Source organism: Armigeres subalbatus, chromosome 2 (genome assembly GCF_024139115.2).
Source record: "Armigeres subalbatus isolate Guangzhou_Male chromosome 2, GZ_Asu_2, whole genome shotgun sequence".
Classification (NCBI taxonomy): Eukaryota; Metazoa; Arthropoda; class Insecta; order Diptera; family Culicidae; genus Armigeres; species Armigeres subalbatus.
This window is the reverse complement of record NC_085140.1, coordinates 223,990,638-224,004,005: the sequence shown is the minus strand read 5'-3', so window position 1 is coordinate 224,004,005 and position 13,368 is coordinate 223,990,638. Positions and strand designations below refer to the sequence as shown.

General features: G+C 36.3%; 1 protein-coding gene across 18 annotated transcripts in view; it reads right to left on the bottom strand.

Moving 5' to 3' along the window:
• LOC134211757 (longitudinals lacking protein, isoforms A/B/D/L) overlaps positions 1-13,368 on the bottom strand; it is a 217,595-nt gene that overhangs the window by 203,520 nt on the left and 707 nt on the right. Inside the window, exon 1 of one of the 18 annotated variants that reach the window (XM_062688950.1) lies at positions 4,407-4,710. The exons of the other annotated variants lie outside the window; for them this stretch is intronic. The gene's annotated coding sequence lies outside the window, so the exon portion shown is untranslated. Of the gene's footprint in view, positions 1-4,406; positions 4,711-13,368 lie in introns of those variants that run through there. 18 annotated transcript variants of the gene reach the window in all.

The window sequence follows — 13,368 nt, the reverse complement described above, 5'->3', positions numbered from 1 at the left end:
CAGAAAAGTAAACAACAGAACTCACATCACCCACTTCGCTGCGAAGATGAAATTTACCACAGCAAAATGTACACATTCACCCAGCAAATTGAAAAAAATCACCACGCGTTTAAATGGGCCACTCACAATCATACGGTAAGGCGCGAACTGAGCAGCCTGTCAGAGCGACTTGTGAGTGACTGAATGCGACATTGAATAGTCGGTGTTGGAAATGATTTTTCGGTTGCACCCAGTCGCACTCACCACGGCGGCGATGAAGGCGACACCCCCATGAAACGGCTGTCATCCACGAACAACTCGGCTGAAGCCGAAAACATGGTGCTGCAACATGGTGCTGGATGTAAACATTGCCGGTTAAGCAATAAACACACGAAGTCAGTATGTTGAAATCGGATGCGTAAGCGACATGTGTTGTATTGTTAAATTATATTCAACGAGATGTATTGCATTGTTGCGTGATTCTCGGCGTGATTAATTGGCGCTTTGATGTTTCATGAAGAAGAAGCTGAAAGATGATATTTAAAAAGTTTCGCACGGGAAAACATACGAAGATATCTCTAAAATTCTAGAGGCAATCTAATTAAAAACGGTAAACAGTACGGGGTTGGATTTTTCTTATACGGTGTATTAAGTATGATATCGCAGAGTAAAAATTGAAATTGAAATATTGTGTTTATTGTGCAGTAGGAAACAAGTCGGGGTTATACTGCTTACCGTTTTTAATTAAATTGCTTCTAGAATTTTAAAGAAGAGTTTCAAAAATTTCTTTGTATGTTTTTCCGTGCGAATAATTTTGATTATCATCTTTCTGCTTCTTCTTCTTCATGCAACATCAAAGCGCCAATCGCAAATTCTCTCGCGGCAGTATGAACGGAGCTTAAAATAGGAAAGGCAACACTAGCGCCACCCAATCGGTAGACGGCTTCAAGAACTACATCTCATTTCAGGGGGGTGGAAGGCGACTGCAGATTATACTAAGATCCATATTTTTCACTGCATTGACTGTGAAATATTTCTACCCTGGGTATGAGAATAGCCCTTCCAAAAAAATTATTCATCGAAGGAATAAACTAAAAATAGAATAAATAATAATTGAGGAACCCCCATGTTTCTAATATGAATGACATGCTAGTTACATAATATGTGTATTAGCCGTCTAATCATTTTTTATATATTTCATTTTTCTGGTTATCGTTTCACAATTATTAAGACTCGTCTCATTCTACGAAATAACTTAAATTTAAATTAAAAAATAGATACCATTCCATTGAATATATAGATGTCTTATTGAGAAGCATAACGAATTCCATGGTGATATTTTTTAAAGGTTCAAGATGAAAGGAGCTTTCTAAATGATTTATCACCGTCTATAGTCTGTCTCTTCCTGTCCTTCGAAAAATTGTGATTGAGGTAGTGCAACATCTCGAAACAACACAAACACTCAATCCTCGGGTACTTATTCAAAAGGACGTATGTGATTTTGTAAACAAAGATTCAGACGTCAATTTGTCCGATCTGATTGCCCTCCCACGCAAACCATCACCATAGACAGATAGGGGGAGGCTTCGGCTACCTGTTAATGGTGTTGGTTTGCGTGGGAGTGCCATCAGATCGGACAAATCGACGTTTGAATCTTTGTTTACAAAATCACATACGTCCTTTTGAATAAGTACCCGAGAATCATCTTTTGTTCCCCTTTAATATAACGCACTGTCACTTTAAGTTTAGTTTGAGTTTATTCCGATATTATTTTTATTACTTTATTTTCGTGAATTTTGATACAGTGATCAGTTCTTCACTTAAATCGATAAATTGGATGTAGCTTAGAAGCAGACAGACAAAACATATGGAAAACACGCTTGAAAATGAATCGTTTATATTGGATGTGTCATTTCAAGTCCCTTTTATACGCGTTTTTCTCGTAATACTTAACTTCAATCAAACGGTGCACATGTTGAAGAATTGATCACGCGACGCCTCTGGCATCATTTATAAGTAGGTGTCCAACTAACCATCCTTCCCCTTCCTCAGCATTTGCAAGGACGTCGCTCGGACAGATCTCGACTATTGGACTGTGGTAAAGGATGAAAGTGATGCTACTCTTACAAAAGTCCAGGCTTGTACCACCACGAATTTGTGCGAGTTGCTCAATGCTAATGCTAGTGAGCACGCATGTTGGCAAAAAGAAGCGACGAGATTGGTGCTGTATTTATTTGTTTTGCGATGAGATGAATATATGTTCAGTAGGATGGAAACGGAACAGTTTCCATATTATCATTTTATAAGCTTGTAATTTGAACAGAACATTAGCATCATTATAATCATCCTCATCTTTTAGAAAAACCAAGAATGTTTTTACGAAAAGAGACAAGAATAGAAAATTCTTCACTCATGGGTAAAAATGAACGATGAACTGTTGGAAAAATCAAAATAAATAAAAGCAATTGGAAGGGGCTTCTGATATATAGACTTTCGGTACATTTAGTGTACGAGAAAGGTAAACAATCAAGTCCATCGTGCGATCGGGTCGTTTTTTAATAGGATACAATAAGCCATAATTCTCCGTCGAATTCAATTTGCCGCAAACAAATCGGTTAGCTTATTTGACCGAAAAAATAGTGAATAGTGCGATCGGGCCGATTTTAAATAGAAAACAACGAGCTAACATTTCCCGTCGAATGCAACGTGTCGTGCACAAATCGGTTAAGTGGCCGAAAAATAAATGAGATTTTTACACGCGGTTTGCGTATGAAAAACGGTATTTAACCAAAATTTTTGAGCCCTTAGTACGATCGGGCCTATAGAAAACAGGAAACAATGGGACATCAGGATTCCCCGTCGAATGCAACTTGTCGCGAGCAAATCGGTTTGAGTGCCCGAAAGAGGAATGAGTTAATTTTTGGAGCGAACATAATATGTTAATTATATATAATATTATAGCCTTTACGTATACTTTGTATACAAAAAAAAGCCAAAAATTTAAAGAAAAATAATTAAATTCTAAAATTTGCGTGAATAAGTACCCATGTGCTAATATCACAATCAGGTAATCAATGTTTTATGGATGCGCATGCAAAACAAACAACGAAGAAAAACCAATGAGAAAGCTTTGTTTGCTTTTTTGTTCAAAATGAGCCACTGCGTCCATTTCATTACTTTTTTAGTATACCCGTGTCATTTGTATGTCTTTCTGCTCCATTTCTCGGGTTCTGATATCCTAGGTTCTGATTAAGGCTTGTTGTGAGATTCGTTTGTCAGTTTCAAGTTCTGACAGTACATTGTCAGGCGCTGCTCGAATATTGATTCCCTAGTCACAATAAGTCTCAATAAGTAAGGGGCCCTCCTTAGCCGTGCGGTAAGACGCGCGGCTACAAAGCAAGACCATGCTGAGGGTGGCTGGGTTCGATTCCCGGTGCCGGTCTAGGCAATTTTCGGATTGGAAATTGTCTCGACTTCCCTGGGCATAAAAGTATCATCGTGCTAGCCTCATGATATACGTATGCAAAAATGGTAACCTGGCTTAGAAACCTCGCAGTTAATAACTGTGGAAGTGCTTAATGAACACTAAGCTGCGAGGCGGCTCTGTCCCAGTGTGGGGATGTAATGCCAATAAGAAGAAGAAGAAGAAGTCACAATAAGTGAAGAAATGTGAAATATCTTGAGAAAACTAAAATCATTTCATTTAGGCCACATAAACGTTCCGAACGTGTTGCCAAAATTGAATGAAGTCTACATTTAAAAATATTGAATAGAAGTTTGTTTTATTTGGTAATATGGTAGTTTTGTTTTACAAAGTTTACAAAGGCAGTTTCTTATCAAATTATTTAAAAAATAAAAAATAAACTGGAACTGATGCAAATTTTGTTTTCGAAACAACGTGAACATGTTTACACATATCAATAGTTTGAAAAAATCATTATTAAAAATGTTCAAGAAACCGACTAACTGATATTCAAATTATAAGTGAGGTAAAAAAATTGTAACCTAAACGAACCAACTTTTGCGTGACCCACATAAAGGTATTTGCACCCACAGCAAAGAACCAATATACACAACGAACGAAAATGACTCGCCTCAAAACTACCCATAAGATACTCGATTCAAAAAATAAACAAACCTAGTACCAATACAAATCTGTATCCACTAAAATGATTACGTGTAGTAATCCTGAACACTTTCCAGCTCCATAAAATAGAATAATTCAAGAAAATGGCGTCGTTTCATGAGAATTCATCCTTGTCGAGTTCACAACATAGACTACCACATCACGGAATACAACACACGCAACAAGAATGGCTAAGACATATTTTAACTTGGTGATTTTCACCCACGAGTACTGGATATGGCAACTTGAATAACAGTTTGTTCATTTCGTCTTCGAAAGACTCGCGATCACCGGAACTTACTTGTAAAACGAACACGAATGCACGGCTCTGCGTACAGTCAATCGCTTATTAACTGATCATGAAAATATGATAAACCAAAATCATGATTACATACACACAACACTGAGACAGTTTCTTGTGGATTCTACAATCCCATGCTTCTCACTTCATCAGTCGTTATCTGCTGCTAGCTATGGTTCCACTGTATTTTCTTTTCTATAATTATAATTCTCCAACAGCGTGTAATGCTAGGTAGGTAGGCACATTGAAACCGATATAAACAGTTTTCGTTTTTTGGCTCTTTCGTGACAAACACGACTGAGAACAACGACGACGAGACAGTGACTGCGTTGTTGTGAATTCGAGCAGCTTACTACAGCAGCTGCAGTAGAATGGTAAAATATCTCTCCACTACTGCTGAAGCTTTCTACTACCAAACGGTTTGTATATACATATGCAGCACGCATTAAAGGGAAGCATACAATCTCATCATTTCAAGATCGGCATCGCATGCATGCAGGCAAAATATGTGGTCGCCGTGCCGTGCCACACATTCTATCGCAAGTATCAGCAAAAATGTCCATGAAATCTGATGATTTGTGTTGGTATAGGTGGGTACGACAATTGAGAACGTATTGAAGACCTTCTGCACATCGTAATGGATCCTTCAAGATTTTTGTAGGTATATCGACTTAACCAGACTGTGTATTTTCTTAACATATAATGATCATTGTAAGTCTAAAAGTTCGAATCACATTTTTGAACCGCAACAAATTCTACTGCATAAGTACAACACTATGCTAAAAATTATAGCCGTTTTCCAAAAAATTGCATTTCCTGGTTTTCCGATTTCATTCTATTTTCAGAAACGATGGTAACCAATTTATTTCAAAGTACCTTTCTTCCAGAAGCCCATGGTAGAAAATCTTAAAATAAAGAGACGCCGATTTCGCTATACTTATCGATGAGCACCGTAAACTTAATGCTCGAAAGGTTGCTGTCTAAAGCAATACGAATGATTGGTGCTACCCAGCAATACCAATAAAACATCGATCAAAACTGATTCAATATCTGTTAAAAGTAATCTTTCTCTGCGAGCAGGGTTATTTTGATAATTATTGTGTACAATATGTGTATCTCAAGTAACTCTGTTGAGTAAATCAAGAGTGACAATGTAGTCGATTGACTTGATCTGGAGAATATTCTTAAGACCACACGAGAGTCGTGGACACACTAAGGGACTGTCTCATTTGGATAATAATTAAGCTTAAAAGTGACAGTTCGAAAATTATAAAATCACCCGATCATAAGAATGGCTGGTGCTACACAGCAAATCAAATGAGACATCGATGAAAAACGATTCGATATCTTTCAAGGGTCTATCTCATTTGGATAATTAAACAGAAATTAAACTTAAAACTGATATTTCAATAGTTATCGAATAACCCTGCTCGCAGTGCAATTACTTTTGACAGATATCGAATTTTTTTTCATCGATGTCCTATCGGAATTGCTGGGTAGCACACCAGCCATTCTTATGACCGGGTGATTTTTTTAATTTTTTTAACTGTCACTTTCAAGTTTGATTCTCCAAATGAGACAGACCCCAAAAGCAGTCTTGCTCGGTGAGCAGGGTTATTCGATAATTATTTAAATGCCACTTTTAAGTTTAATTTCACTGAAATGTCACTTTTAATGGTTTGTCTAATTTGAAGAATTAAACTCAAAAGTGACAGTTCGCAAATCAAAAAATCACCCGGTGATAAGAATGGCTGGTGCTACCCAGCAATTCCAATAAGACATCGATGAAAAATGATTCAATATCTATCAAAAGTAATCATGGGCTATTCGGTAGATACTGAAAAGTAACTTTCAAGTTTACTTTCAGTTTAATTATCCAAATGAGACAGACCCTAAGTAAAATTTACGTCATTGAAGTATAGTAAAAGATCCGAAGTCCTAGACGGCTTCATTGTGGTATTTCTAGATTACCAAGAGGTGGTGCTCTGGCAGGCTTATAAATAGGTCCAATCCAGGTTGATATTGTGGTGACATGTGAAAAGTACAACATCGTAATGATTAAATGTAACATAAACAAATCTGCTGCATTGCAATTAATAATTATTTTTGATCGAATGGTCGACACATGAATCGAGTAGCATTATATATAAGTATCGATGAATTGAAATCAGCACTTTTGTTGTTAATTTATTTGATCTCTATTATGATCGAGCAATGCGCTCAAAAATGTTGACGAAAATTGTGTTTCAAACTAGAAAAAGTCGCATTCCTACTAAATGGATGAGTATCACTTGGATTGTAATACCAAAACATATTAACCAATTTTTCAATTATATTCATATAGGGGAACTGTTCCATTTTCCATCTCACTGAACATATATTCATCTCATCGCAAAACAAAGAAATACAGCACCAATATTGTCGCTTCTTTTTGCTAACACGCGTGCTCACTCGTGAAAAAAATCACAAAAATAAGAAACTAACCAAATTCCTTTTCATTGCTTTGTTTTTGATGAGATGGAAATAGGAGCTATGGGATGAAGTGCCGAACCGTTCCCCTACTACAGTTGCGAACAAAACTCACCAAATCGTTACGATAAAAAAGAACAAGAAATACAAATCCCCACATGTGAAAAGCTTTGCAGCTTTGTATCAATGTCTTCAATGGCCGGTTTGTGGAACATCTGGCACGAATGTTCGGAAAAACAGCAGCATTCGTTAAAAGAAAAAAGGAAATGGGACGCGATAGACTGTTCAACATGCTACGGATGGGGTGATAGGTACAGTTGGTACAAAACATGGATGCGATATCCTGTATTCCAACGTATCCAAACGTAGAAATTGTACAGTCGTTCGAAGCTCATCCACTGTCAAGCTTCCAAGGGGTAATATATTGTTGATGATGGGGTGCTGCATCAAACGAAGGGAGAAGTATGCTTCAATGAAAGTGATGTTGCGCATGTTCGATCCTCGCACCGTCTATTTCCCCCCATGCTGTGTACGGTGGGCAGGCAGACTTATTCACCCCTAGTTTCCGGAGCAATACTAGTTGACATTGAAAAGAGGGGTTTAGGTTTTGGTAAAAATATCAACAACATATTAAGGCAGTGTTCTATATCTTTGGATTTGGAATTTATTTCAACTGAAGTAAAAATCAATCGATGCCATACCTTGCCCAGTTAGTATATTTTTTATCTGTTACATTTAGGTTGACGTTGACCCTGAAAAGCTCTTTCATAATATAATATGCAATGCCGAGTAACTTGTATGTATGAGATGCTTTCTAAATTCTATTGTGGATAGATATATCGATACAGTTGTTTCATAAGGGCCAATGTCGCAATGTGCTCGAATGGAGAAAAATGGGCTCGAACTTTTAATCACATGTTTTCAATTATAGTTCAAAAAGTAGATGTTATTTTGAATCCTAATAATTTTCATAAAATACATCCATATCTAATCGTTGAAGCCACATATAAAGAAAATTTACTTCGAATTGATTTCTATTTGAAAATATGATTAAAAATTAGTCCTCCTCTTTTTCTAACAGTGTATACTTGCGCCTTTCAGAAATGCGCCATAATGTTTTGACAACATCCTTTTCGCCCAAATTCCACGCCCGACTGTCAACCTATTTGGTAATTTGTTTGCATCGCCCTGTTGTGTTATCGAAGTACCGTTTGCGCTTTTGCTCACATGTGTTTTTGATGCAAGAACGAAGTGTCATAATGCAAAAATGAAACGCAGTTTAGTCCTTTTGCTGCCAAAGAGGAAACGGGGCGCAAACGCAGCAAGAAAAAAGTTCCAACGGAAATGTAATATCGCCCTTCTGCATTTTTCTGTTTTTACAGCATAAAAACAGCATTTTGTGGCATTTTGAATATTTTTAGCATTAGCATTAGCATTGTTACGGTGTAATTCGTAGATTGGACACTAGTGATACTCATGTTTTACTTTTGAGATCCTTATCTAGAATGCTTTCAGAAATCAAGAAGGGGAGTGGTCCTTGATTTCAGACAATAATAACAAAAGCATGAGGATTACTACTCCTGGCCACGCCCATCTTCACCGTAACTAGGGAGAGGAAGGAAGTGTTGATGTAGTACTTACTTAACGAGGGGCCACCGACTTAGCGACACCCTCATAAGTACCACGGAGTTGGATAATGAGGAAGGTAATCGTTGGGTCAGGATTTGCCTGTAGCTGGCAATGTAACCGTCGTGGTAGATCTTACCCCGTAACACACCACGTAAAGGTGTCTACCCAGCATTACGGGTCCATTTTGTGGCATTTTGAATATGCTACACATAGTACATTTTTAGGAGGTCATAGATCTATGACATAAACTCGATTTGTTTACATTATGAAACCTTATGAAACAACTATGTCGATATATTTCATCAAATGGTATTCATCAGATAGGGTGTTATCAGTAATGGTCAATTCGATTGCTGTTCAAGGCGGTTATGGTTAGCATCTTAAATATTTTTTATGGTTAGCATTTTAAATATTTGTTTCGATTTTGTCATATTTCCCATTTTATTATCCCAAAATTCATGAAGGGGTTGATAAAATCGAGATATTACTGTAATTAAAGCATGGTCAAAACTACTAAGCATGCAGAAATGCCATGAACAATGAACGCCTTTAAAAAAGAGTTCATCTATGTATAAAATGCATAGTTTTATTGCTTTTTATATTTTTCCAAGGTACTGTTTTATATTTTTATTGCTCTTTATTGATTTATTGAGGAAAATTTTAAATTTTTCGGGAAAAAAATATTATAATGTTTTGTGGACAATTGTGTAGTTGTATACCACTGATATCAATTCAAGCATAGTTTTTCATAACGACGTATGTAACAACTATGAGGACTCGAGAAATCCTTTGCAAAAAGTTGGCAAAACTTTTTCTAAAACTGTTGTGTGAGATCAAGGTTTTTCTGAATCTTTTTAGGACCCAAATCAATTGTGCAAAATATGGGCTCGATTGGTTGCGACCTCGCATACCGCATCGCGTTTTAAAATGAAGATTAGTATGGGAAAACGTACTTTTTAACATTTTTGCTCTTAGCGGCTTTAATGTATCATCAATCACGTAACTCAATACGTTAGCATATAGCCTGGAAGATGCCGAAAGACTACCGAAGAAGGTGCGCAGCTGGAAGGTCTACAAAAAAATTTATTACGTTTCGAAAATTGATTGTTTAAACCATATGCAAGAAATCAATGTTTCTGCCAGCACTACCGGACAACCTGTAATTGCCAGAGGGCAAAACCCATTTCATTACTTAAAAAAAAAAATTGTGAAATCATTCCGAATGTCTCCTATTAGCTCCAATGTCATATAAAATCAATAATTTTGAAATAACACTTAGTTCGGCAGTGCTGGCAGAATGAATGATTTTTTGCATTTGGTTTGAACACTCAATCTTCGAAGCGTTACAACTTTTTGCGTGGACGATCCAGCAACGTGCCTTCTTCAGCAAAGTTTTTCGGCATCCTTAGGGTTATACTTTAACGTAATGTGCCACTTGGTTTACGATGAACTGAAACCTCTAGTAGTAGAAATGCAAAAATATACGTTCTCCCATACTTATTTCCATACAAATCTCAAACGCGATGCGGAAAGCGAGGAAGCAACCAATTGGTCCCAAATTCTGCACAGTTATTCAGGACCCAGAATGGCTTCGGAAAACCATTGATTTGAAAAAATGACCATGAAGCCCCACTCTAGTGTACATTTGTCGGTTTTCCATAGTGCACGATTGACGCAACTGCAGTTTTGTTTTGTTTTGCCTTTTTGTTACATAGGTCACTCTTAGTTCCCATATGTTAAAGCGACGTATGTAACAGTGAGACTTCAAAAATAGAAATTTTTACATACGTCGATTCGTAAAAAGATTGAAATAAAGAATTTTAAGATCTGAAATCAATAAAATCGATGCGTATTATATAAAGCCGCGTGTGATTGTCACGTTGTATTAAAAACCTTGTTTTGTTTACTTTTGTTACATACGTCGTTATGAAAAATTATGCTGGAATTTACATATGTACAATGTTTTTTAATGTAAAATTTTGATTTATTTATGGAAAAACGTTACTTTTAAAAGTGCTACCTAATATATTTTTGCTTCTTGGATTTTTTTTTTCGTTTTTGAAAATATTGTTTTATTTAGAGGAATTTTATACTTACATTACGTATCTACTCTCATTTATTTATTGGAATTTTCCTATTTTTTATGGAAAATTTAATTTTTTAGGGTTTGTTTTTATTTTAGTCCACAGAAGAAAAAAAACTTGCCCGGAATAAGATGGGAGAGTATTATGTCGTAATTTATCTATTGACGATGGGACTGGAAAAAACATGTGGTATGATTAAAAATTCACCACGGGACTGAACGCCTCCTTCTTTTAAAGAACGCATTTGCCCTGAATAAGGTGGAAGAATAATCCTTCCAAAGTAAGCGATTTCCCAGAATAATGCGCAAGAGTGTAATGCAGCGACGGAAACGGCAAGATTTGACAGTAGAGTGGGACTGTTATGCGGGAACTTTCAATATGGGACGCACATGACTTGATATTTTTCTCGCTCTTGGGCATACAAACTTGCAATTTGCATTACAGTCAAACCTCCATGAGTCGATATTGAAGGGACCATCGACTCATGGAAATATCGAGATGAGGAATAGCAAATCTTTGGAAAGCCGTTTGAAGGGACCATCACAGTAACCCAGAAAATATTTTTAATATGGCATAATTTGCTTCCATGAGTCGATATCGAGTCATAGAACATCGACTCATGGAGGTTTGACTGTATAATTTATGGAAGTACATTAAAAAAGAACCAAAAAACAGTTAGCAGTGCGGGTTCAGTAATTTCTTATACAGTGTCGACCTGATTTTGTCACTCCCCGATTTTGTTTACACCCGATTTTATCACCTTTTCCACCCGATTTTATCACGTTTTCGACCCCATTTTGTGAATCCACCCCAAACAATTTTAAAAATTTTAGTCGTTCTTTTTATTTCCGCAAATAATACCGCAAACAACATTGATTTTCATGAAATAACTTTCAGCGCCTGTAGTTTATTATAAATGACTTCTGAGTACCTTAAGTGACCTTAAGTACCTGCAATAACGCTATGTTAAGAATGCCATTTCGTCGGACTAACTACAGTATGAACGGTAGTATTGAAAGATTACAGCGTATATTCAACAGGGTTTCTACAATATTCGACTTCAACCTGCCTCGTCAGACGCTGCGTCGAAGATTCAAAAAAATTTTCGTATCGCAATAGATAGCTGTTTTAGTGTTTGTGTCCATTTTTTTTTGTTTTTGACGATATGTATACTTATATTTTTTTTTATTACCATCATTAGGACATAAGTAGTCTGTTGATGTAGGCCTTAAATAAATAAATAAATAAACATTGAGACATCACCTCAGTTACGGCAGGCAGGGTTGTAGAAAAACCTTCGCACTAGGAGTCCACCATACGACATATTTTTAAATTCAGCTTCTGGAATGTGTTATTGACAAACTACTAAATGATCGAACGCAAATTACTGAATGATCGTTAACATCCTTGGTTTCTCCCATACTGAATCAGCTGTCAAATTTTACCACGGTAAAAAATTTGATCAAATTTTTCGTGAAGGCTCATTCACAAATTACATAACGCTTTAAGGGGTGTATGGATACACAATATTGCGTCACAAATTGTTACGGTTTGTCCAGGGAGTGGGTGGGTTTGTTTAGTTCTGTTACGGGTAATTAAAATCAAATTTGACATTATTATTATGTACTATGTAGAAAGCTAATGTAGAGTTCACTAAAAATACCAATTTATCATTTTTTGTGAAATTTTAATAAGACATTATGCGTAACAGACGGGGGTGGGTGGGTATAACGGAAGTGTTACAAACAAGTCATAGAGGGGTGGGTGGTGGTTCAAAACGGTGTTTTTTGCATTATAAAATTTGTGAATTGGTCCTAAACCTACGGAATAGATTAGAGCAGGCTTTAGAACGAGGATAAAACATAGGAAAAAGAAAAACAGCAATAACGAGTTTTGTGATGTTTTTATAACAATTGAGCAAGAGGATGGTGGTTGTTTTAATGAGCGTTACATAATTGAAAGAGAGGGGGAGGTCTAGTCACGCGTTACTTGTTGTTGCATGAGGGAGGGAGGAGGTCCAAAATCCCAATTTGTTGCGTTACGTTATGTGAACACAAAGCCCAAGCTAGTTACGTCGATTTGAAATAATTGACGGATTCGAGAGGTACAAAAGATGCGATAGTGAGAAACAACAAAGTATTACATGGCAAAGTTATTGGCGGTGATTATAAAATGCCCGTAAAAATTCAAAACAAATGCTAATTAAAAACTAATCAACGTAAATTGATAGAAAATGAAATATTACATTTAGAACACCAAAACAATTGTTTTTGTATAACGCACCTAAATTATAGTTTTACATTTTTCTCACACTTTGCTATTATTAGTTTTCATTTAGAATTTGATTGTTTATGGGCATTTTAAAATGATCGTCGTATAGGTACTTTTGCTATGAACGATTTTTTTATTTCTCACCATGGCATGTACTCTTCTTTTTACCTCTCGAATTCGTCAATACTCTATATCGAGTCAAGGAAGAATGTTTATTTTGTACGCTTTTCATTCACTTGCAATATGTCAATATTGATAAATTAACGCTTCCTTGACCAGAAAATAAGTGTAAACTAATTGGTTATCGTTCCCAATAAAAATTACATTTACAATTACATTTAATTCGAATTCAAATTATGATAAATTCAAACTCAACATTAATTACTTGAAGTCGTTGTTTACATTTGTGACACAGGCTATAAACATCAATTTCGATATGTTGAACACCCTCCATGCGTAAGTTCCCCCACGAACTCAACATTTCACACTCCACGACGAATAATTACCCT